This window comes from Manduca sexta, unplaced genomic scaffold (assembly GCF_014839805.1).
Source record: "Manduca sexta isolate Smith_Timp_Sample1 unplaced genomic scaffold, JHU_Msex_v1.0 HiC_scaffold_1859, whole genome shotgun sequence".
In the NCBI taxonomy this organism is placed as follows: domain Eukaryota; kingdom Metazoa; phylum Arthropoda; class Insecta; order Lepidoptera; family Sphingidae; genus Manduca; species Manduca sexta.
The window spans coordinates 5029-31583 of record NW_023592765.1 but is presented as its reverse complement, the minus strand read 5'-3'; the positions used below and the strand labels follow the sequence as shown (position 1 = coordinate 31583).

At 41.1% G+C, this 26555-nt stretch overlaps 1 non-coding gene across 1 annotated transcript; it reads left to right on the top strand.

The window, feature by feature from the left end:
* Positions 1 to 335: 335 nt before the first annotated feature.
* Positions 336 to 26555, top strand: LOC115456041 (the record flags this gene model as incomplete). The annotated part of the gene is made up of 20 exons (XR_005113519.1): positions 336 to 598; positions 4901 to 5568; positions 6170 to 6349; positions 7071 to 7222; positions 9955 to 10062; positions 10656 to 10808; positions 12816 to 12919; positions 13619 to 13790; positions 16042 to 16151; positions 16695 to 16880; positions 17451 to 17623; positions 18180 to 18343; positions 19004 to 19150; positions 22340 to 22490; positions 22767 to 23365; positions 23812 to 23923; positions 24242 to 24374; positions 24622 to 24785; positions 25149 to 26041; positions 26408 to 26555. It is a non-coding gene; the product is annotated as an uncharacterized LOC115456041 (transcript).

Here is a 26555-nt window from a genome sequence, read left to right as displayed (position 1 = left end):
TTTTACATTTTAGTAACTTTTGAAATTATTTGCAATGAATATACAACGTACAAAAAATATGTATAACAAACAAATTAATATATAACTATTTTATAAGAATATAGCTTAACTATTACTTTTTATGCAAGAATTGTAATCTTAACATAGAACCAAACACACTGTTATTTAGAATTTTTAACGCTCATACATACATTTATTTTACAAGGATATTTATAAGGTAATTTAGAAGCCATATTAAATGGAAATAAAAAGTGATGTTTCAAGGCATTTAGAAGAAATATTGAAAGGTATTTATGGCAACACTAATTGTTTATTGACATGACGAATGACAGACGGCGGGGTCTTGTTCGATGGCAGCTTGATTAAAACAATTTAGACGAATTAGACTTGTTAACGAGATTATTTCCGCTTTTATCAAATAGCGAAGAGAAAATGTGGTTTATAAATATTATTAAAGCTATTTAAGCACGTTAATTTCGTGCCCATCGTGTTTTTAAGATGTATATTCATTACATGGTAGGAGCCATTTTTACTATATTTATTTTGTGTGTTCATTGTGATAATGCAGCTAACGACAACGAAATCAAAGAGATTCTCGGTGAGTGTGTTGTTGTTGATGTTTTGTGTGTTGTGTTGCATTGGTGTTGTGCGTTTTTTGGTTCGTGGGGATGACGCCGTAGCCTATAGTAGGAGCGCGTATGACAGAACGCCCACGGCTTTAATCTGCTAGAGGATCTGCAGGTTCTATCAAACGATAATTACGTTTCAATTATCACCCGCTTTATATTAATTATTCATTATTCATGAATCTTGGGCTATTGGATATCATTAATGTGTTGAGTATGGTTATGTATACATATAATGAGGGTTCTTACTGGAAAAAATATTTAATTAATCAAATTTATAGCATTAATTTGCTGTAAATGCCAGTGCTGAACAATATTGTTGGGTAAACCTATTTGTCATTATTTTATGCATAAATGAATTGATTTGTAACATTTTCCATAATAAAGGCTAGCCGTTATTGCTAGAATATTGCCAAAAAAAAATTTTATACATCAAACTAATTTTTGTTTAATTATTCATTAATATAATACTTTGTCTGATTTATCTCCAGGATATTGTTAATGGATGTCCAAAAATTATCAACATCTTACAAAGTATGAGATGTTACAATGATTTGTTATACACATTGAAAGTGAACACAACTCCTCTGAATGAATTATGAAGAAATTAAATACACTAATACACAGAGATATTAGCTAAGACATAAATGTAATATGGGTGAGTTTACAGCAAAATAATCTGCTAAAAGAAATACAATTATAGTCTTTCTTCTATTTGAAATAATTTATTATTTCACATTCAGAACTACACAATCATATTGACATTAAAGCCTCAATTAAATGGAGATATTCACAAACCACACATACAATTCTTGAATTCTTGTCAAAACAAATCAAAACCAAACTTCTAGCAAGAATTTCTTAAAGAATTGACTCCAAACTGTTACATACGGGTTTAGAATAGGTTAAACTTAGAACTCAGAGCAGAGAAATAAGAAGTATGAAGTGGGGCCTGTAATTTCCAACATCAATAACAAGAATAATGTTTCATTATTAATAAAAAATTATGTTTTTAACATCTGTGAAAATATCATGACATTAAAATTTAGCATTTACTTTGTTACATAACATAAATAAAAATACAATAATATAAAAATATTAAACACCTTAACATACTTTGTTATAATATTTTTTCTTACGCTACTACCAGCTTAGTTTTTAAATCTACAAAGCCTGTGTTTAGCAGTGGAATACCTGCTTTTGATTAAGGTTTATTATAACAATGTGTCCCATATTACGATCTCTACTACATGTAAATAAAGTATTCTTCTAAAATTTTGACAGGTAGATGGTGAAGGCTTAATTATAAGATACCATTCCCATAATAATGGTTCTATGAAGAGAAAGTATTCAAAATGAATTAAACCCATATTACAGGCTAACACCATGTATGTCTATTACATATACCATAACGGAATACGATAGCATACAATATCTTGCAGATCTATAAAAGTTTTATAAAAATGTATTTGAAGTTCCCGCTTGAAATTAGAAAGGCTGGTAAAATTTTGTAAATATTCCATATTATTGGTTTTTAGTCCATGCTAATCTCTTGTTGAGATTAAATACATATTCATGAAAGAATTTATGGAGCCGGATTTGAGAACATGTACAACAAATAATGAATTGTTGTTTTTAATTATAGTGAAGAGTACAGATATAAAAGACAACACCACCCAGAAATATAAACTATAAATTTATTTTATTTGTATATAGTAAGCAAAAATTTTGTAAAAATAATTTTACTTATAACTAATTGAGAAATTGTCCAGTCTAAAAATATCATAAGATACCAATTATGGATTCTCTAATCGTTAAAATTCAAGTCCATGATCATTATGCCAAAGGTAACGCAGAACACGCATCAGGATAAATATATCGCATTTTTTCTGATCTGGGCCTTGAAGGACCTGTCTTTCAATATTAAGGTCTCGGAAATATCGTTGATACATTAAGAAGAACCTAAAGATTGCTGAGTTTACATGTGTTGACATTTTTCAAATACAATTTTTTACAAATTATAATATGTTGATTACCCATCAGCCTTTTTAATATTAAAATAGAATAAGTAATCAATGAAAGGAAGATATCCCATCATTTGCTTTTTAAAGGCAAATACTATTAAAATAGATATTATGTGGTACGGTTTCGGTATGGGATTATTGAAGTATATATTGTCACTTTGTGTGTTTTCTACTGTCAGACCGGGTTATAACTAATGTTGTTTTCCTGTATCGAGATCATATAAGTCAAGTGTAATTACTGGACATTATGTGAGTTATTAATAAATGATTCAAAGTGATGAGGGCAGTTTGCGATGCAGTACTTTGTTATTCAACGTTTTATGGTGATAATCCATTACATTCCTTTGTAATATTTTACTAGATTAATGAGTTTCTTTAGTTAATAATTTGTAAGTCTCTGGTACCATCTATAGATCAGAATCAGATTTGTACAATAGTTTCTCTAATAGCAAGCTGCTCAATCGCTTTTTTCGATCCATCGCGATAATTGACCAATCAGAACAAAGTTTTTTTTGACATGCATATTTGTGTTGGTTTAATCTAACCTCGAATTGAAGATTAAAATTGGGATTGTTTATTGCAAACAGGCGTAAGTGGCTATAAAGTTTTATTCCAAGGACGGATTTGGTGAAGTCATCAGTAAGGCTAGTCAGTGTAGCGTCCTGTACAGCGTCATTAACTTACATAAAAAAAAAGTCGAAATGAGCTCTATTTTGAACCTTAATCCCCAGACAATATCTAGAACGTCGCGCATACAACACCTACTTGTATTGATGCATCTGACTCCCAGTGACTCATAATGGATTCGACCTTACTCGCGTGCGCGATTCGGGCGCCCTTTTGTCTCTTGTTTTCCTAGTTGGGTATTAAAATTTGTTGCCTGTTGCCACAATTTTGATGGCCAAATGCTGGAGTAGTTAAATGATTCAGACTTAGAAAATATCGCCAGTCAACCATAAACTAAAAATGTTGAAATTGTTGTATAATAGTTGATTTAGGAACGCGACTAATGGATGCTGTGCTTATTATTTGTATTTTTGAGGAAAAATAAGCGTTAATGACGCTTCACTGACTTGACTGACCGCGTTGACCCGAAACGTGGCCCTTCCGTCTAGAGTGAGTCATGAATCATTAAGGCAAATTTCTTATCATAACTTTGTAGTAGCCAGGTATTTAGACCTGTGTTTCCACATTTATCCTCCTACAAATAAGCATATGTAATAGCTTTTACTCGCGGCTTCGCACGCGTGACGGAGTTTTTTGAGATAATTCTTTTTTCCGATTTACTTGATATGTATTTATATTATGACCAAATTACTTATCATTATAAATTGTAGCCTATGTGTCATTCTGATGTATAACCAATATTACTGTAAAGTAGTTTTTTAGTGAAAGAGCAACATACATCCATACACCATCCTCATAAACTTTCGCATTTATAATATTAGTATGTATAGTTGGAGTATCTTTCGAGTGTTCAGCGTAAAAATCGAATGTCCAGCAAGATTGGGCAAAAATTCCGTAAGCTAAACCCAAACAAGCCACCCATACCGAAAACTCCATAATGAACAAGACCTTAAGAGTTCCTTGGCTGACCATCCATCAGATTCGTTGACCTGCTAATCCATTGTTTCGTACGGCGCTATGCTGTAATTGTCATACTTAATTACATTTTCCAACCGTTTTGTACTTGCAATAATATTTTCTGACCCTTATTTCTTCATTGCTAAGGTTCAATATAGCATGGTGTTAGTGTGTCATTGACCCGCATAGACCAATTCAATATTTAAATGTTGTTTATGTAAGCGTTAAGTTGGTTTCCTTTTTAATTTCATAATTAAGGATGCTATTGTTACGCAAGGTGAAAACATCGTTATGCTTGAAATATCTAATCCGGTAAACTAATTATTATTATGGTTTGTTTACGTTTTTTATGAAGCGATATAGTAATAAACACGTCTAACACATAATGTATTTTGTTAATTTGATTAAAAATAAGAAACGACTCAATCCAGTGAAGAATTACAGGCTTAGCTTAATTGAATTTGTAGGCAAGAACATGGATTTGGATATATGAATAATTTGTAGCATCGGAATCCCAAATATGCAACATTCCTCCGCTCCGATAAGCAGATTCCTTCCATCCCTCCTGCGGTGCTAGCCACAAGAGGCAAGCATGCGAACTAAGCCAGGATGCCGATAACTACAGGCCTAGGTCATCTAACATTATTTGTTATCGTTTGTTAACAGTTCCGTCCGCACCACGAAACCTGATAGCCTACAACGTGACGTCAGTGGAAGTCAACCTCGCGTGGATCCCTCCTTCAACTTTCACTCGGAGTAAACTCCCAATCATCAGCAAGGATGTAGAAGAGACCACGAAGACTGAGCCTCAAGGAGACGAGCCAAATGACGTCGTACCCACGACTGATACTCTCATACCAGAGAAACCCAAAGACTTGGGTTTCTCATACAATTTGTATAAGAACGAAGACATTAAGAACTATGAGTACTCGTCCAGTATACTACTGGATCCGCCTAGAAGTAGGAGGGATGTGTGGTCCCGTAGGCACAGGAAGCGGCGTCAGGACAACGGGACTAATGGCGTTCATTTGGAATATTACGAACATCTAGAGATCTTCAACGAGTCAACATTTCCTATTGAAGTGGTCAAAAATGGACGACACAGACCCACAAAGAGACCACACAGATGGCCTACGTGCTGTATTACGAACAAGGAGTTCCAAGATACGACGCGAATGTGAGCGGTGTGCAAACGCCAGAGGATGTGCTCAAGAAGAACATATTCCCAAGCAACTTGGGGATCAGGGACAACTTGAAACCGACTATGAATCTCACGCTGTGGAATAAAGCGGGGAAGGTGACCAAGGTCGTCGGATTTCGGCTGAAGAATTTGAGTGAGTATTATATTGTATACTCATTTTTGCTTGCGGCTTTTCGGTGCGAAAAAGTTTTATATTTTTCTTAAATAAAATGGAGTCTATTTTTTAAGTTAAACCTTTAGCAATACATTGGTGAAAACTACATTGAATTCCATGCAGTAGTTTTTGCGTGATGTGGGTACAAACATACAGACAAAAATTTTACAAACTTGTTTTGCCTTCTGTTGCTGTAATAAAGACTTCAAATAGTATATTTATCTATCTACAATGTACACATATCGGCCTGTTACAATTTTATTATATGTAAACATTAAAAAAAAAACAGGGATTAAGTCGTTTGTGTACTGTCTCCGCCTTGTGGAATGGTAATGTAATATAATTACATAATTAATTATATTATATATAATTGTCGGGCCAAAAAAGGTATAATTGTAAAAGACAGTGAGTCTCTCCACTTATTAATTGATAAGCTAATTGTTTATAAAAGTTAATGAACAGAAGGGCCAAGCCGCGCCTAACAAGGTAGAACTCACACCTGCCCAAAAACATATAAAGGATGATAACAAAAATACAAATAAATTTAAATGTTAAATTCTAACCACCTTTTCTCTTGCAGAACCATTCACCCCGTACAAGATTTGGGTGCGGGCTTTCTACTACTTCCCTCTGGAGAACGTGACGTCATCAGACCTCCTGGCTCACCTGGGGCCCGAGTCGGAGCCGCTTTACGTGCTCACTGACGTTAGACCGCCGTCAGCGCCTATCATATTGAACCTCACCTGCGATCAGCCTAAACGTGAGTAGATTACGATTTTTAAAAATTGTATTATAACGATATAAGTATGAGCGTCTCGGTTGCATTGTATTACGGTACGACTGCAGTGCTGAGGTCTCGGGATCGATTCCCGAGTTGGGCAAAGTGATATTGAGTGTTTTTACTCAGTATTAGCCCGTAGTCTGGAATCTGTCCGATATGGCGATAGCTTCGCTTCCTGTCATAGCATGGGATGGAATTCATACGGCGGACTGCGTGTAAATCATTTGCGTTCTGCCTGCCCCTCTGGGGATAAAAGGCGTGAGTGTATGTAATTATAATGTTAAAATTATCGATAGTCAGAAATGACTTAATGGTTTCCTAAAGAAATGATGTTTGAAGTTTTAAGGGTTATTGAAATTGCTGAAGGTTGAATAGATCCAGTTCCTTGTCCAAATTTTTGTCATTAAAAGGTTGGCAATACACTCACACTCCAGCTAGCTCTCATTCATTTCATAATTAGTCTCATCGAGTGTAAACTCGGTGAAACTTGGTGGTATTGTGTTTATTTTATACCAGAAAAAAAACACATGATTTTGGGTAGGGGTAGTCTGAAACCTCATCACATATCACCAGGAGGTTAAAAAGTCACTAAAAAACATCACGTGATTAATGGACGACCGTTAAGAGGTTTCATTAACTCATTTGTCTACCTTTTGCAAAAGGAAACGACACTTTAATCCCACAATATTGCAATTTACAGGTACACTGTACCTCCAATGGCGGCAACCACTGGAGTACAACAACTCGATAGACCAGTATGTGGTGACCCTCAGGAAGATTCCGGAACAGCAGCCCAGAACTCGACTAACACTGCCCACAAACAAGAACGACATAGAGACTACCATTAGTGTGGTGAGTGATACCAGAAACTGGCCCAATGTTATGAATATACGATTTCACAAGTCGACGGTCCCTACGTATAGTATCGAATCTGCAAAATTGCATTATGCAGATTCAATACTTTGCCTAGGGACTGTCGATATTTAAACGGTCCTTATTAAAATGAACTGCATTTATTTAAGAAAATAAGGATCGAAGTGCTTATCGCCATGGTAATATAACACTAAACAGGCGATGTTTTTTTGCAGATTCGATACTTTACGTAGGGACCGTCGAAGTATAGGATAACATTCGTAGTTTTTTGTAGTGTTGGAATACTGTGTTGGGTGTTAATTAAAACACGGGGTTCGTAGCACAACCATATATACATATGAAGTAACTTAAACGGGCTAATACAATTAAATTGTCCGTACATCGGCGCGCGCGCATGTTCCGTTCTCGAGTCGTCGCCGGACGCTGGCGGGGGAGTGCGGCGACGGAGGGGACGGGATGGGTAATAGGCATGGTGCATACGCTCGGTTCGTACAGTGCTATAAGCCGGGTGTAGATGTTGCGACTTACGCTCGCGTTACATTTTTTTTTTGTTTGATTTCCTCCTTAAATGGAAGTCAAAGCCTCTTAGCCTAGTCTGTCTTTTTTTTTATACATCTTCTTTATTACAATATAAAGGCCGGAGCCATGTCTGCGACGTTCTCAATTATAAGGCCGAAGCCATGTCCGAAATAGTCTTGTCGCGTTACATATGTCAATTTCTTGATGCATGTCAAACAATCTACATTCGTGAAGTTAGCCCCAAGCCGGTTATATTAGGACATTAGACCGATAAGGAATTTATTACCTATATAGTTGTTATGGCACTATCTCCCTTCGTAAAACAAATAATTATATACCTATATATTTATAGTTTATTTTTTAAATATTGCTTACATTATAGTCACAGAGTAATTTTTAAGTTGAATATTATTCGTATAGTATTGTCATTATTATATCGTACTAGCTGGCCCGACATACATTGTCATATCTTAGCTATGAATATTCCATCCCAATAGCAATAACAAAAAAAAAAAAAAAAAACTATTCATTGAGCTACATATTATTATCGTTTTCAAGTTATAAAGAGACCAAGGGATACAGAGATTCATATATATATATAGATTACGCAGTACTAATATGTTCTTACCAGTTCATACATATAGAATCATAGAAATTTCTTAAGCTTTGCGTATCGCTTGGTTGTAACTATCGTGTTGCCCGGTAAAGCAATGAATTATCACCGGTGTGGTTCCGCCACCAGCTGGTGTGTAGCTAGTTATAGCGTGTAGAATAAGGGCCAACAACAGTTCTGTGCCCGTCGATTACATAAAACATTGCATACGTGTTGCTACACTGTTGTACTGTTTATTAAAACAGGTCAGACGTGTGTTATCGCCTTGTAGAGATTTTTTTTAAATACTCGACTGTAGTGTGGTCCGATTAAAAACACAACACGTGTGCGGGCCGCTGTAAATTAATGGAAATATCACAAGGAAAATGTACGCTATTTCTATGTAACTTATAAGTATCAATTGGAACTAAATATAAAAGGAACTATGCAATAAAATTACTCATTTATGACAACATTCGTTCAAACTGTATAGTAAACAAGCGCACACGCAGTTGTTTTGCCATTAAAACACATCTATTGTTCGATAGGGATTACATAAACACAAACAAATACAAACAGTTATGACCTACGCTTGGTATTTTCGATGGCGTAATACAAACCAAATTGATTAACAACACATTTATTTCCATAAACACTGTAATGCAAAAAAGAAAAAAAACAAAACAAAATAAATTATTCACAAGAAAAAAAAAATCACAAGCAGACATCAAATTTAATTATAAAAATCCAAAAAAAGCGATAGTATCGTGTCCAACGTCATGGTGTGAGTGCGAAACGGTTTCCGTTGCAAACGGGTGAGCCTTCAGCTCAAGCGGCGCTGGTCTTCCACGGATCCTATACGTTAAGAGCGCACGTGTAAACTCGAGTAATTTACAATAATATTTTTTAGAAAAAAAAAATACTATCAACCCGAACCACGCAAACGTGGTGGACTGAGACAACTCTTACCGCCATTTTGAATAAACGATCCCAATCGCTTTTACGATACGATCTATCTCAAAAATGGACCAATCAGAACTAAGATTTTTTTGACATGCTTACAATTGAGATATTTGGTTGATTCATCGTCGGAATCGGATTGAAGATTGGGATCGTTTATCGAAAATGGCTGTTAATAATAGAGAAGGCCCGCGCCCAGCAGTGGGATAGTAATACAGGGCTAGTATTATTTGGCATTTAACATTATATACTGAATTATATTCGTGTTAGTTTGGAATTTGCACCGTGTATATGTATGTCACATTTCGTCCAAATCTTTTTCCTGACTTTACTGCTAACAAACATCTTTAGAATCTTTCGCATTTGTAAAATTTGTTGGAATTTTAATGAGATATATATTAACGTAGCTCGGTGAAGAACATTCATGTAACCGTTGCGTGGTGAAGTTTGCGCAATAGGTGCGTTCTTGCCTACCTAACATGTAAAGATAAAGCTTATATTATTACAAAAAGGCAAAAAATTATAATTGTGCATCGATTTATATACGTACTGTGACGTCACAAGGATAAAATTGTAACGAGGAAGTATGTCTCATTTCGCGCCAGGCGTTTGTGTGAACATGTTATGTTCATGTTCGTAGGAGGTGGAGCTGTGGAACGTGACACGCTACGAGGTGAAGATATACGCCGTCACGCTGTCCGTGACACGCGATAACGGATTGATAAACGGCTCCGAGTCGCCGCCTGAGGTACGTGACAGTTTGCCATTTTTTTTGCCGCGTAATAAAGTTTATTCGATATTTAAAAATAGGTTAATTAAAATTTGGTGAATTATAAAAAAAATCATTCGATATTTAAAAAGAGGTTTATTAAAAATGCTGATGTTATTTTTATTGTATTGGCAGAACTAAGAATCTTTCTTAGCTTAAATGAGAAATGAATGAGTGTTGGTTTTAATAATTCTCTGTATAAATTGGTTATGTTTTTCATTTCTGAATGTAAACAAAGTTGTATATTTTTAGGATTAGAAAATGAATACCCTCTTTATGAAAATTTTAAACCGATTTTATACTGAAACTTAATTGCATATGCTATCAGAACTAAGGCCTAATCTCAGTAATAGGGGAGGCCTGTGTTCAGCAGTGGAACAGTAAATAATACTGATCTGATATAATACTCTATATTTTTAAATTTATTCTTTTACATTTTAAAATATATTATATCTTAAAAATAACAATGCATATTTAAAATATAAATCACTTTCCGATGGCGAAGGTCCAGACCTATTCTATGAAGTTGGTGTAAATGAAGAAACGTGAAAGAAAGGTGTATTGGTGCGCAGGAGGTGTCGAGCGAGTGGTGCGCGGCGCACTCGGAGGCGATGTCGCCGCCCGACACGCGCCACCACGTGCGCGCGCTCAGCACCGCCGCGCTCGTCGCGCTTCGTGCCGCTCGTGCTGCTCGCCGCGCTCGCGCTCGCGCTGCTCTACTGGAGGTCGGGCCACACGCACCGCACACGCACCACACACGCACTGCACACGCACCACACACGCATCACACACGCACACGCACCACACACGCACCGCACACGCATCACACACGCATCACACACGCACACGCACACGCACCACACACGCACACGCACATGCCGACTAGAACCCACACTACACATAGATTGATTCACACACTACTGATGCACAGATTGATACACCTTCCTTTTTTTTTTTTTTTTTTGGTTTCGCGGAGAAAGTCCCTTATTACTACCGCCCAGCCTTCGTGGGGGGCGACTGAGCGGTTATGCTGGGGTAACCGTGCCTTACGGCCCGGCGTTGAGTCGCCCGGATTTGATGGTGACCTTCGGGCGACCGCCGGGCCGAGTCCCTAACCCTATATACAACTTGACCTATGCACAGCCTACCAGCTAAAACTCCGCGGTGGCCCTCTTCGGCGCATTAGGGACGGCCGCGGGCTTCCTCTGACGTTGAAGTGTCTAGTCTGCGACCGCAGCCGCCCCTGCGCGGTGCCGCCTTGCGGCCCGTCTCCTATGGGGGCTCAGAAGCCCCGCGCACCGAAGGACGCCCTCGGCGTCTACGGCAGTGTGAGGCCAACAGCACACTGCCGTCCATCCCGGGGTCAACCGAAAGATGTGCAAAAATGCACAAAAATGCACTAGGGCGGACAGCCCCCTGCTGCCCGCCGACGACCCCCTTCGTGGCCCCTATTAGTCGCCTCTTACGACAGGCAGGGGATACCGTGGTGGAATTCTCCAAATGCCCCTACACCTTCCTAACCTTTCGGCTACGGTGGCCAATCTAAACGGACATCAGCCCAGTACGCAGGACATATAGTGCACAAGTATGTGCGCAATACACAGGTGCACTCTTTGTTCCCTCACTCTCATAGTCCGGTGAGACAGCAAACTCGACATGGCCGGAGAGAGATCAGGCGCAGGCCCAACGGTTTTACGTCCTTTCCGAGGCATGGGGGTATCACACCGCCAACTTCCTGGCTCCGAGCTGCGACTGAGTATTTTTTTTTTAAGATGGAGAAACCCCTTTCAAATTTACTTTAAACACACACAGATATACATAATGCTATGTCATATATTGTATATATATATATATATATATATATATATATATATATATATATATATATATATATATATATATATATATATATATATATATATACTGTCGAAACTTAGGAAATATGGCATTACGATAAAATTTAGGACTTACAATGCTTACAGTCAAATCTCCAAGATTTATGCCATAACATGGTCAGGCCAATAACTCGTTAAATCAACGAGCACTTACATTGCCTGTTATTAGCATCAGGATGGCTCTCTTATAGGCTTTTTGGGACGCGAAATTTGGGTATTGTTGATAATAAAAACTTTGAGCGTTACAGTAATTCAATATTAAAATTACAAACCAAACTTTACAAGGGTGAAGCCGCTATCCAATGCTAGGACTCAATAACCATAATTTAATATGTATTTATTTTTAATTCAATAAAGGTTGTGACTCATGATGCACTCAAAAATATAGCATTAAATGTCACCAATATGGGTTAAATAATAACTCATAATTACTTAAAAGTTATAATTAAATTTTCAATTAATTCAGTATATTAAAATGGGTTTATTCGGTTTAGGTACCTACAAAGTTTATTTTATTTTATTTTATAAATGACCAAATGTCTGAGTCATATAAATGAAAACGAAATTTACAAAACGAAACAGTTAATTTTGTACGGCGTTTTTCAATTGTATAAAATATATAAAACTTAAAAGCGTCTATAATTTATTATTTCTTCAATAATTTTACCCAGTCTAAAGTTAGTTAGCTGATAAGCTATACCATGGGTTAATGTTTAATCTCTGAAAAATAAACTATCATCCGTGACTACATTCACTCTATCCATTTTCGTGATAATTTCGCTATGGTAAACGGCTTCGCTTCGGGGATAAGCTTAGTTATTGGCTTTGTCCGGACAGGTGCAGGTCTCGCCTCAGCAAATGTATAAGCGCAGCGTACAATTACCTGGAGGAGGGTGGGGAGAGGGCCGCCAGGGCGCCTCTGAACGTATACAAGAAACCGGGTAAGTTGGGTTATTTAAATAATGTCTTTTGGGAACATCCTAACTTTGTGATTTATTATAAAAAGTTTGACACTCAAAGTATAAATATTATGGAGTTTGTGTTTTCATAGTTACTTGCAGTAGGATAATTATTGATGAAATATTTCGCTATCCAATGCCAAAAGAAAGATCTATGCAAATCACTATATATACATCTGCTTACCTTTAGGGCATAATTAGGTAACATTTAGAAACATTTTTTTAAGTGAAGTGTAAAAAAAATATTATAATGTGGTAGTACATACGTGCTCGTTGGATCGATTTGGATATCTTTAAGGAAATTGAGCAGTGGGCTCCCTGTAACTAACAATATTGGCATAATCCAACAAGGAACTCCGCTAGATGCAGGCCACATTAAACAGATCCTTTTGATAATCTTTGTACGGGCTAACGCCCTACATTTTATTTTGTGCATCGCGCGTGTATTTAGCCCATTTATGTAATTAGTACACATTCACCATGCCACCGCGACGCGTGTACTAAAGCAGCATTTTGTATCGATTTATTATATCTTAACCAGTACCAATTCATCTTCATCATCAGCAGGTATCATTAAATATAAAGTATCATAACAAGCTAAATCTTTTATTAAATTCTACAATCTTTAAGGTATAGTTCATTAGTGGACTTCCTGTAGCTGATGATGATTTAATCCAGTAGTGAACTGCTCGCCGCTGCGGTCGTGTGCGTCGGGCGGCGCGGAGGCGGAGGGCGGCGTGGAGTCGGGCGCGCGCCCCCCGCGCATGGCCGGCCACCACCACCCCGCCATCACGGCCACCGACTTCCCCAGGCACGTGGCCGCGCTGCACGCCGACGGGGATATCGGCTTCAGGTACGTGTGCTCCTTTAGAGTCGTCATCTATACTCTATATCTATACTATTATATAAAGCTGAAGAGTTTGTTTGTTTGTTTGTTTGTTTGTTTGTTTGTTTGTTTGTTTGAACGCGCTAATCTCAGGAACTACCGGTCCAAACTGAAAAATTCTTTTTGCGTTGGATATCCCTATGTTCGTGGAGTGTTATAGGCTATATATCATCACGCTATACCCAATAGGAGCGGAGCAGTAATGGCTAATCTCAGGAACTACCGGTTCGAACTGAAAAAATATTTTTGTGTTGGATAGCCCTTTGTTCCTGGAGTGCTATAGGTTATATATCGTCACGCTATGACCAATAGGAGCGGAGCAATAATGAAACATGATGCAAAAACGGGGACAATTTATTAGTTTTGAGAGCTTCTGTTGCGTGCGCTGCGTAAACGGTTAAAGTTATGCAACAATAATGTATGACGGGATTGTTCCTCTAAAAAAGTTCTACAAAAATATATCATAAAACAAAGTCCCCCGCTGCATCGGTCTGACCGAACGTGTTAAACTCAAAAACTACCCAACGTATTAGGATAAAATTTGGCATGGAGACAGTTTGAGACCCTGGGAAGAACATAGGCTTCCGGGAAAATATATAGCGTGACTTTTATAACGGAAAACTTTAGCCCAAAAAACTTTATAACGCGGGCGGAGCCGCGGGCAAAAGCTAGTACTATTATATAAAGCTGAAGAGTTTGTTTGTTTGTTTGTTTGTTTGTTTGTTTGAACGCGCTAATCTCAGGAACTACCGGTCCAAACTGAAAAATTATTTTTGCGTTGGATAGCCCTTTGTTCGTGGAGTGCTATAGGCTATATATCATCACGCTATACTCAATAGGAGCGGAGCAGTAATGGCTAATCTCAGGAACTACCGGTCCGAACTGAAAAATTATTTTTGCGTTGGATAGCCCTTTGTTCGTGGAGTGCTATAGGCTATATATCATCACGCTATACTCAATAGGAGCGGAGCAGTAATGGCTAATCTCAGGAACTACCGGTCCGAACTGAAAAATTATTTTTGCGTTGGATAGCCCTTTGTTCGTGGAGTGCTATAGGCTATATATCATCACGCTATGACCAATAGGAGCAGAGCAGTAATGGTTAATCTCAGAAACTAGGAGTTTGAACTGAATAATTCTTTTTGTGTTGGGTAGCCCTTTGTTCCTGGAATGCTATAGGCTATATATATCATCACGCTATGCCCAATAGGAGCGGAGCAGTAATCGCTAATCTCAGGAACTACCGGTTCGAACTGAAAAAATATGTTTGTGTTGGATAGCCCTTTGTTCCTGAAGTGCTATAGGTTATATATCGTCACGCTATGACCAATAGTAGTGGAGCAGTAATGAAACATGATGCAAAAACGGGGACAATTTATTAGTTTTGAGAGCTTCTGTTGCGTGCGCTGCGTAAACGGTTAAAGTTATGCAACAATAATGTATGACGGGATTGTTCCTCTTAAAAAGTTCTACAAAAATATATCATAAAAACAAAATCCCCCGCTGCATCGGTCTGCCCGAACGTGTTAAACTCAAAAACTACCCAACGTATTAGGATAAAATTTGGTATGGAGACAGTTTGAGACCCTGGGAAGAACATAGGCTCCCGGGAAAATATATAGCGTGACTTTTATAACGGAAAACTTTAGCCCGAAAACTTTGTAACGCGGGCGGAGCCGCGGGCAAAAGCTAGTCTTTTTATAAAGGCATGGGAAAATTACCTTATGGTAAGTGGAGTGGGATCCAGGAAGAGTGTCGACTCCTCGCCAGTTGACACAATTATGCCGGTCTGAAGACGTATGTACACAGGCGGAATCCGGAACGCGACTCGCTTGTCCGTCTTAAGTAGTCCACATTGTATTCTCATGGAAGATTTGCATGTTTATGTATGTTCAAATGATTTCAGAAATGAAACTTAGTGGTCATGGAAAGTAAAGAAATTTCATAAAATAAATTTGAAAATAAAACAAGCCAATGCCAATCCTTCGTCGAAAAAAAAATATTTTTTCAATTTCCTAAAGTATTTTCATTGAAATTTTTTGTTTCCTGTTTCCCGATATGGTATATAACATTAAACACTATAATACATACTTAAGATACCTATTTTATAATAATAAAAAATATTTAATGAACAACCTTTAATTTTTTATCAAAATTACTTCCATGCATTTTGGGACACCCAACATAAGGTGGACAAAGTCGTTTGCTTTTATTACAGCAAAGAGTACGAGATAGTAGTGACGAGGTCCAACGCGCTGGCCCACACAAGCCATCACAGTCACCGGCCTGAAAACAGACTGAAGAATCGATATTTGAACATAACAGCGTGTAAGTATGCGTTGAGGAAAATAAATGTGTTCTATTTATGGCTAATTAAGTCAATACACTGAGATTATTAAAGCTCGGATAACCATTTTATGTTGTTTATGGAACTAGTTAGGTACGTTTCGCGGCTTTGTTTTGTTTATAGTCTGTTCATGAGATAATAATATTTGCTATAGGCCGTTTTCTCAACGCCCATTCTTTCTCTTTTAGTTCCATAATTTGTTATTCAATGTTGGTGGATATTTACAATAGTAATAAGTGAATAATACAGTGATACCATGCTAGTTTTCCGGCTTTTTGCTTTTATGTCCGGCTCGAAGGACCCAATTTTTGTACGATAATTAAATCCTGTATTACAACATCAAATGGTTACAAGTTGGACAAGTGATATAATTGATTTAGTGGCAACGTATCTGTACTCCGAACCATGGTTATGCGTTTGATAGTTTGGACAACGAGTGTCATAAATATGCTCTTGATTTGAATGTTTGCTTGATATCCTCAATTAGACGATGTGATGTGAAGTGAGGTGTGTGTGTGGTGCAGACGACCACTCGCGCGTGTGCGTGTCGGCGGGCGGGCGCTGCGGCGCGGCGGGTGCGTGGGCGCGGGGCGCGGCGGCGCGTGCGACTACGTCAACGCCAACTTCATCGACGGCATGCTGCCCGCGCTGCAGCCGCACCACGTCGCCAGGATCCGCCGCCGGCTCGAGAGACGCGCCCGGCCCGACAGGTACGGACAGGGCTGGCTGGGAAAATCATTGGCGTCCCTTCTATCGGTGACCTATTAGGTCTTTACTGTATTTTTGTTGCTAGAACCCTTATGTGATGACTTTCAGGTACGCGGAGCCTGTTGCGTACTTCTAGCCATTTATTTTACTCACTAAGGGGCCGTTCAAGTATTAGGTAACGCAATTTGGGGGGAAGGGGGGTCTTGTAAAATCTTACGATGTGTTACAGGGGCGGGGTGTTTCCTACAAAGCGTTATGTATCATTGTTTTTTTTTTTATTTTAAAAGAATAACAAAGGTATTTAGCGACTTTCCGGTATTTTGCGTAAAATAATTGTGAATATGAGAAAAACAAATTAACTTTAGAGTTACATAACTTTTGGAGAGGGTTCGGGGGCCTACAGGAAAACGTTACGGCGCGTTACTTTAGGGTTTGGTGGGGGGGTCAAAAATCTTAAAAAATTGCGTTACGTAGTACTTGAACGGCGCCTAACTCACTCCATAGTACCTCTCTCTTACTCCATCTACTCTGACACACACACACACTTACCTTGTAACTGATCTACTTTACAGACAACCATCGGTGAAGGCATCAAAGCCGCCGCCGAACCTAGCCGACGGCATAGAGTCCGCGTTCCTGAACATAGAGTTCAGCGGTATCGTGGAGTCAGACGAGCAGAACGACGACTCGGACAGCGATCGGAGTGATGACGATAGCGAATTGGACGACGTGTACGTCGACTTAGGTATGTGACGTCACAGTGGCTACTGGCTATTGTGAAGTTATCTACGAGTTCGATCGTGTTTACATTAATTGTGGTGTATGGAATACAGTTAAAGATTGTGGAATATAGATGGTGCAGTTGAATTTGGTGCGATTACATAGATAATAGAATTTATTAGACATTCTAAACCTCAAAATAAATTAGTAATTAGTTTGACAGAATGAAAGTGATCGATGTCGACGATGCGTAAAGTATTTATTATTTCTATTATTTTATTATTTTTTACGTACGCCCTAAACTGCCCTTTCTACTATTTTTAACATCTCCATCCAATGGTTGTCTGGTAGAGATCGCCTCGAGCGATAATTTTAATAATTTCCACCGTCTGCATACAAAATTGTTTTGTTTCTTATATTTACGGTGTATTATAAAGTTTTAAATAAATAAATAATATTTTTTTTTATCCATAATAATGTAAAACCAATTCTAAAACTTTGTCGTTATTTATAAACCATAGCCTTAGTTCGCGGCTTCTGAGACTTAAATCATATTTTATAGCAAACACGTACATTTCCAGAGGGCGTCCGGACTCGCGTGAAGCTCGAGTGGTTGCTATGGAAACGGCGGTACATCGCGACGCAAGGCCCCACGCCGGCCACCCTGGACGCGTTCTGGCGCATGATCGTGCAGCACCGAGTGCACACTATAGTCATGATTACCAACCTCGTGGAGCGGGGACGGGTAGGTTACTTTTTTATATGCGTAATGTACATAGTATACCGTCGCCTATGGCTAGAAAGAGAAAGAAAGTAATAGGTTTTTTTTTTTAATTCTTGGCACAATATACTGATACGAAAACAATGTGCATATTTTTTTTTTTCATATATACAATTTATTAATGTGCCAACAATGGACTACTCGTTTAGCTTTATGCTGCTGCAGTATAGCTGCATGTTGTTTATCGATGGGAAACCGAAGAGTCATACGGATGTTCAGTCGGTATACAAACTGGAAGTATTAATTAAAAAATAAATAAGTAATAAGTAACACAGACAAAATCTTATAACAGACTGTCTCGGTGGGGTAGTTGTATAGCATGCGCGGTACGGCAGCGCTCTGAGATCCTGGGTTCGAATCCCGGGTCGGGTAAAGTGATACTTGGGATTTCTGATTAGTATTAGTCTGGCGTCTGTAATATGTGCGAGACATGGCAATAGGCTCGCCCCTTATCACATGATGGGACGGAACACACTTGGCGAAAAGTGGGTGGCTCTGCTTGCGCCTCTGCATACCCCTTCAGGGATAAATGCGTGATATGTCTGAAAACTTAAAAGTTAGGAACAGAGTTTACAGATAAAGTTGTTGCCATGTGTTGGTTGATGTAAGTCAATGTTGTTGCAGCGCAAGTGCGACATGTACTGGCCGGCGGGCGGCGCGGGGAGCTGCGCGGAGTTCGGCGGCGTGCGCGTGGCGCTGCTGCGCGAGGACGTGCGCGCCGCCTACACCGTGCGCGACATGCGCGTCACCGACCTCGCGCGCGACTACCCGGTACTACAGCCGAGCCTCACGCTATCATCCACAACATATAGCACGTTCAAAACAAAAGTGGCACTATACGAACCGACCTCGCGCGCGACTACCCGGTACTACAGCCGAGCCTCACGCTATCATCCACAACATATAGCACGTTCAAAACAAAAGTGGCACTATACGAACCGACCTCGCGCGCGACTACCCGGTATTACAGCCGAGCCTCACGCTATCATCCACAACATATAGCACGTTCAAAACAAAAGTGGCACTATACGAACCGACCTCGCGCGCGACTACCCGGTACTACAGCCGAGCCTCACGCTATCATCCACAACATATAGCACGTTCAAAACAAAAGTGGCACTATACGAACCGACCTCGCGCGCGACTACCCGGTACTACAGCCGAGCCTCACGCTATCATCCACAACATATAGCACGTTCAAAACAAAAGTGGCACTATACGAACCGACCTCGCGCGCGACTACCCGGTACTACAGCCGAGCCTCACGCTATCATCCACAACATATAGCACGTTCAAAACAAAAGTGGCACTATACGAACCGACCTCGCGCGCGACTACCCGGTACTACAGCCGAGCCTCACGCTATCATCCACAACATATAGCACGTTCAAAACAAAAGTGGCACTATACGAACCGACCTCGCGCGCGACTACCCGGTACTACAGCCGAGCCTCACGCTATCATCCACAACATATAGCACGTTCAAAACAAAAGTGGCACTATACGAACCGACCTCGCGCGCGACTACCCGGTACTACAGCCGAGCCTCACGCTATCATCCACAACATATAGCACGTCGAAAACAAAAGTGGCACTATACAGATCGACCTCGCGCGCGACTACCCGGTACTACTCGAGGCTCCAGTCACGCTATCATCCACAACATATAGCACGTCGAAAACAAAAGTGGCACTATACAGATCGACCTCGCGCGCGACTACCCGGTACTACAGCCGAGCCTCACGCTATCATCCACAACATATAGCACGTTCAAAACAAAAGTGGCACTATACGAACCGACCTCGCGCGCGACTACCCGGTACTACAGCCGAGCCTCACGCTATCATCCACAACATATAGCACGTTCAAAACAAAAGTGGCACTATACGAACCGACCTCGCGCGCGACTACCCGGTACTACAGCCGAGCCTCACGCTATCATCCACAACATATAGCACGTTCAAAACAAAAGTGGCACTATACGAACCGACCTCGCGCGCGACTACCCGGTACTACAGCCGAGCCTCACGCTATCATCCACAACATATAGCACGTTCAAAACAAAAGTGGCACTATACGAACCGACCTCGCGCGCGACTACCCGGTACTACAGCCGAGCCTCACGCTATCATCCACAACATATAGCACGTTCAAAACAAAAGTGGCACTATACGAACCGACCTCGCGCGCGACTACCCGGTACTACAGCCGAGCCTCACGCTATCATCCACAACATATAGCACGTTCAAAACAAAAGTGGCACTATACGAACCGACCTCGCGCGCGACTACCCGGTACTACAGCCGAGCCTCACGCTATCATCCACAACATATAGCACGTTCAAAACAAAAGTGGCACTATACGAACCGACCTCGCGCGCGACTACCCGGTACTACAGCCGAGCCTCACGCTATCATCCACAACATATAGCACGTTCAAAACAAAAGTGGCACTATACGAACCGACCTCGCGCGCGACTACCCGGTACTACCCGAGGCTCCAGTCACGCTATCATCCACAACATATAGCACGTCGAAAACAAAAGTGGCACTATACAGATCGACCTCGCGCGCGACTACCCGGTACTACTCGAGGCTCCAGTCACGCTATCATCCACAACATATAGCACGTCGAAAACAAAAGTGGCACTATACAGATCGACCTCGCGCGCGACTACCCGGTACTACTCGAGGCTCCAGTCACGCTATCATCCACAACATATAGCACGTCGAAAACAAAAGTGGCACTATACGAACCGACCTCGCGCGCGACTACCCGGTACTACCCGAGGCGCCAGTCACGCTGTCATCCACAGCATATAGCACGTCGAAAACAAAAGTGGCACTATACAGATCGACCTCGCGCGCGACTACCCGGTACTACCCGAGGCTCCAGTCACGCTATCATCCACAACATATAGCACGTCGAAAACAAAAGTGGCACTATACAGATCGACCTCGCGCGCGACTACCCGGTACTACTCGAGGCTCCAGTCACGCTATCATCCACAACATATAGCACGTCGAAAACAAAAGTGGCACTATACAGATCGACCTCGCGCGCGACTACCCGGTACTACTCGAGGCTCCAGTCACGCTATCATCCACAACATATAGCACGTCGAAAACAAAAGTGGCACTATACGAACCGACCTCGCGCGCGACTACCCGGTACTACCCGAGGCGCCAGTCACGCTGTCATCCACAGCATATAGCACGTCGAAAACAAAAGTGGCACTATACAGATCGACCTCGCGCGCGACTACCCGGTACTACCCGAGGCTCCAGTCACGCTATCATCCACAACATATAGCACGTCGAAAACAAAAGTGGCACTATACAGATCGACCTCGCGCGCGACTACCCGGTACTACTCGAGGCTCCAGTCACGCTATCATCCACAACATATAGCACGTCGAAAACAAAAGTGGCACTATACGAACCGACCTCGCGCCCGACTACCCGGTACTACTCGAGGCTCCAGTCACGCTGTCATCCACAGCATATAGCACGTTGAAAACAAATGTGGCATTGTACGAAATTTGACGGCATTGAGTTAGAGCGACATTTGAAATCGCAATAAGTCACTTAGGGTATCACAAGTGTCTCTTCATACTTGTAAGTTTTGTGTTTGTTCGTTAAACATAAACTGACACTTATCCAGTTCGTGTCCAGTCGTCAGCGACAATTAATGTCGCTCTAACTCAATACCGTCAAATGTCTTATAATGCCACTTGTGTTTTCAACGTGTGATATAATCTGCCACACGCAACAAAAATTATACTCAAAATAAGAGTGTCGAAAAAATATATTTAAGTTGCATCGTATTTCTATTGCCAGTCATAGGAGAAAACCCCGCCTGTTTTTTTAGATAATCCATTGATATAATATATTGTCTTTGATTAACAATTATAATCCAGAATTATTGATAATTATAATTAATTAAATACTGTGTATTTAGGGTGGTGAGGGCAGCGCTCGTGCGAGCCGCGACGTCGTCCAATATCACTACACAGTGTGGCCTGACCACGGCACGCCGCGGCACCCCTTAGCCGTGCTGCCGTTTGTGAAACCGCCGCTCAACATCCTGCCACCGTACTTGTGCATTGCAGGTAACACTACTCACCTTGACCCTGACCTTGGCTAAAGGTCAATTTGGTGTCGGCATAGCCAACTAACAAGAGCTTTAATCAATAAATTAATCGCACAGATCACGATTAACAGTCTAACCCTTTCAAAAATAAATATCGATATGGCATGATTGGTGTGTTTTTTTTGTTGATGTAGTCCATGGTAAATACTCATGAATCATCACACTATCGATTCGATATTCTATATCATAATTGCGATGCCAATTTTGGTTATTATACCGATGTATTTCTTTCCAGCGCTGGCGTCGGCCGCACCGGTACCTACATAGTCCTCGACGCGCAACTCAACCAGTTGAAGTTGACGGGCACACTCTCACCTCTCGGTTATCTTTGTCGAGCGAGAACACAACGAAACCACTTGGTACAGACAGAAGAACAATACGTCTTCGTACACGACGCGTTACTGGAACACGTACGGTCAGGCATCACCGAAGTGGAGTACCACAAATGTCGGGAATACTTGCAAAAGTTACTCGAAGATATATCCGAAGATGACCTGGCCGTGCTCGACCTGAACCCTCCCAAACGTAAGAGTATCGATGATTTGACAGTCACTAACGGAGTCGATGAAGCTTCCAGTGTGAAATCGAGTCAAATATGCAGCTTGATAAGGAAGTCGCTGAGAATGGTAGTCAGTTATCAATAAAGACTGATGATAATAGCGAGCAGAGTAAGTCTGCGAATTCTGAAGCCCCCGAGGAGCAGAAGGAGGGGCTGGTGAATGGCGAGGACGCGGAGGGAGTGTATGACTTGGCACCAAGGAGTACTGATACGTATACGAAGAAGATGGCCGCGTATAATAATATGAGTGAAGTTGAGAAGGAGGAATTGAGAAGGTGAGAGCATAGTCTTATGAATAGAGGGATAGTGTTGAATTTTTCGACGTGATTGAGTAAAAGAAGTCTTGGAACATTGTTCGAAGTCAATTAGTTAGGATAGGGTTGACATAGCAAATATATTTTCAGTTAATTGGTTCCGAAGCATAGTAGCTAACAGTTAACCTGATGGAAAGTGGTTATTATCGCCATGAACGTCAGCAGTGCTAGGGGCACAACTAAGCCCCTGCCTACCTTAAAAACATTTGTAATGCTCGTTTGGAAAAAATAAGTCATAGCAGTGAGGAAACACCGTTAGAGGAAGTTCATTCCAGAGTGAACACCTTACATCTTAAAAACGATCTCTGAAAATGCAGAGTGCAGTTCAATTACTTTCTAGTGTATTTATCTTTGTTATTACTTATAGTCAAGTATATTTTAGGATATTATAAATTGTATCTTTACAGAGCAAACCGAGCGGAAAACTACGCGCTGTTGGAACGGATGCGCTCGTTCGCGAACCGACACAATACGTACCAAGGTCCACCGCCAGTCAACTTGCTAGAGAAACAGTTTTTGGTAAGATTTAATATCAAGCGTTTGTAAATTATGGTTATTATTACTAGATTTGATTCTAATATTATCTTTCAAGTAGACGTGAGAGTCAATGGTATCTTAGGATGCGCAAGACCGGGTGAATTGGAGATGGAAGCGCAGGTTCAGTGGGACTGAACACAAAAAGAATTTCTTCATATATGTGGGTGTTTAAAACCAATCATTTGGACATTGTTTTGGGTCACACTAAAGCTGTATTAATGCTTGACACTGCGTATTTGACGTCGTATTTCAACTGGAATTCACCAGGAAGCAGTCTGATATTTTTTTTGTACTTTGCAGTTAATAACGCGTTCGTGCGTGGACGCCAGTGTGTGCGCACGCGCACCGCACAACGCCGAGAAGAACCGTCCCGACGGCGTACTACCATCGGACACAGCGCGGGTCATGCTCGTACCCAAACCGGGAGTCGAAGGTGGGTATAAGTATTTTTTAAATGTTTTATTTGAAGTGGCATTTTAAAGCACTGTCAAATGGTCATATATTGTCTATACTTAAGCATGAAATAAGTGGTTAAAAATGTTTACAGGGTCTTTGAAAGGACTAGTATTATTTATACCATACATATAAGGGTGGATATGCAGCGAACTGTATATTTTCATAGTGTAACAATTATGACAGTACATCAATTCTGTAGTAAACGTGTGTCGGTGTGCGTACAGGCAGCGAGTACGTGAACGCGTCGTGGGTGTGCGGGCGGCGACGCCTGCGCGAGTTCGCGGTGGCGCAGCACCCGCCGCACGCGCACGCCGCCGGCGACCTGTGGCGCCTGCTGTGGGACCACACCGCGCAGCTCGTGCTCGCGCTCGCGCCCGACGACGACCCGGTACGATACGCACACACACACGCGCACGCGCAAGCGCTCGTACACGCTCACGCACGCACACGCACACACATCTATGTGTACCAGATAATACGCGCACATATGCGTTCAAATATTTAATTATTTTTTACAATTTATTACACTCTAATAACATGTCGATACATAATATAGTATGAAAAAGACTTGGATTGGCTGTTTTGATGACCGACCGAAAGTTGCATTTGTGTGAGATCATTTTGCTTAATGATGTTATATAAATTCGTCAAATAAATCCCGATTGTTTGATTTGAATGTAGTTTTAAATTTACAGACACTAGAACAATATGAAAACACACACCTAATAATAATGTTTCTTTTGTTAATCAGGAATGTGAAGTATTCTGGCCGACGGAAGATGAAAAGGAGTTGTTTGTAGCCAACTTTAGAGCCAGCTTTGTGTCCAAAGATACGTACGTCGCGTATCGGAAATCCGACAAACCTGACCGGAGATCACCGGTTACGCCGATGGAACCAGAGACGAACGGCTACCGACGACAGGAGAGCGACTGCGCTGACGATGAGAGGCTCATACCGGAGAACAGTTCGCCAGTAAGCACAACAGAGCCAGCGTATCGATTCGACAGAACCGAGCTTAGGTTAGAACGGCTAAGCGCCGGCAACCGAGACCTATCCGCGAGAAAGTCGATTGCGAACGGCGACCTTTTCGCATCACTATCCGAAAAGAAAAACGGCCCTAAATCACCGCGCAGCCCTTCGAAAATGTCGCTCAAAAACTTCAAGCTGAGCTCACCTACGAAGTTCAAATTTCCCGATTGGGGATCGAGGGCGGCCGGCTCGCCTCCGGACACGGCGCCCCCGCCACCTCCCGTTGCGCCTGCGCTCTCAGTGGAAGAGGAGGCTGAACTGCGAAGACCTTGTTACCGTTTCGAAAAAGTCGATAAAGTGCCGGAGAACACTCCGTCGGACAGAGTTATCGAAGTGATTAACGTTAGTGTGCATTCGTTGCAAGACGACTATCAGTTGACTGTGAAGTTTATAAAGTGCAGTGGTTGGTTGGATGGGGACACTACGGAGTACACGTTGGGCAAACCTGAGGAGAACAAGTTTATTAAGGCAGTGCGGCAAGCGACGAGCGACAGCGAGCGGAACGAGGCGATAGACAGGCTTATACAGCCGTACTCGGACTCGTTCGCGCTCGTTGAGTACGTCGCCGGCTGTCAGATGGAGTACAAGAATGGGCCTGTTGTTGTTGTTGACAAGTGAGTTGTTAATTTAATGTCTTTAGTTGTTGACTTACAAAAATAAATACATATATAATACTAGCTTAGCTGGCTTCGCCCGCGTGAAGGAGTTTACTGAAATATTTTTTTTGCCTTTCTTTATATGTATCATTATATTATGACCAAATTACACAAAATCATTATAAATTGTAGTCTATGTGTTATTCTGATGTATAAATAACATTACTGTAAAGTTTCATCCAAATCCGTGCAGTAGTTTTTCTTAAAGAAGAACAAACATACATCCGTCCGCATAAACTTTCCCATTTATAATATAAGTATGCAGTACTAATATCGATAAAATTTTGTATTGTATTTTTTGGTAACTGTACGTGTTTATTATAGGTACGGCGGGTGGAAGGCGATGACGTTCTGCGCGCTATCCGCTGCTGGCGGCGGCGCCGGGCTGGGCGCGGCGGCGGGCGCGGGCGCAGGCGCGGCGCGGCGCGGGCGCGTGGAGCGAGGGCGCGGGCGCGGACGTGTACTGCTGGGC